The 704-nt window shown below is 41.5% G+C and overlaps 1 non-coding gene across 1 annotated transcript; it reads left to right on the top strand.

The window, feature by feature from the left end:
• Window positions 1–322: 322 nt before the first annotated feature.
• Window positions 323–429, top strand: LOC141688677 (small nucleolar RNA R71). The gene has a single exon (XR_012562110.1). It is a non-coding gene; the product is annotated as a small nucleolar RNA R71 (small nucleolar RNA).
• Window positions 430–704: the final 275 nt, after the last annotated feature.

Raw genomic sequence — 704 nt, 5'->3', positions numbered from 1 at the left:
ACATGCGGACCTGCACACAGCTTACAAATACTAATTATCTCGTTTAACACCAAAGTTAGCCAGAGAATCGATCTTCATAGACAACGCCTTTAGTTGAGCAGTGATAGCCGTAGCTATATCCAATTCAAGAACTCCTGCTGCCTTGCCCTATAGACATCTCTGGGTTGGATACTGATATTCATTAACATCCATCAATTCAATTAGATCATAAGCTTCCTCATAGCTCTTTGCCCATAATGCTCCGCCTGCTGCTGCATCGAGCATGGGTCTGGACTGTGCTCCCAAACCATTGTAAAAACAATTGATGATCTTCCAATCTGGCATTCCATGATGAGGACACTTCCTAAGAATCTCCTTGTAGTGGTCCCAAGCTTCATATAAAGATTCTCCTGATTGCTACGCAAATTGAGTAAGAGCATTCCTGATTGCAGTTGTCTTCGCCATAGAGAAGAATTTAGTAAGAAACTTATGAGCAAGATCTTCCCAAGTAGTAATCGAACTAGCAGGTAGAGAGTGTAACTAGCTCTTAGCCTTGTCCCTCAGAGAGAATGGGAAAAGTCTCAACTTAATAGCATCTTCAGAAATACCATTGAACTTGAAAGTGTCGCAGATCTCAATGAAATCCCTAATGTGCATATTAGGATCTTCAGTTGGAGAACCCCCAAACTGGATTGAATTATGTACCCATTGAATTATGCCAGGCT

The sequence above is a fragment of the Apium graveolens genome, chromosome 9, assembly GCF_009905375.1.
Source record: "Apium graveolens cultivar Ventura chromosome 9, ASM990537v1, whole genome shotgun sequence".
NCBI classification, from domain to species: domain Eukaryota; kingdom Viridiplantae; phylum Streptophyta; class Magnoliopsida; order Apiales; family Apiaceae; genus Apium; species Apium graveolens.
Note: the sequence above shows the minus strand (reverse complement) of the source record. Positions and strands in the feature narration are given on the sequence as shown.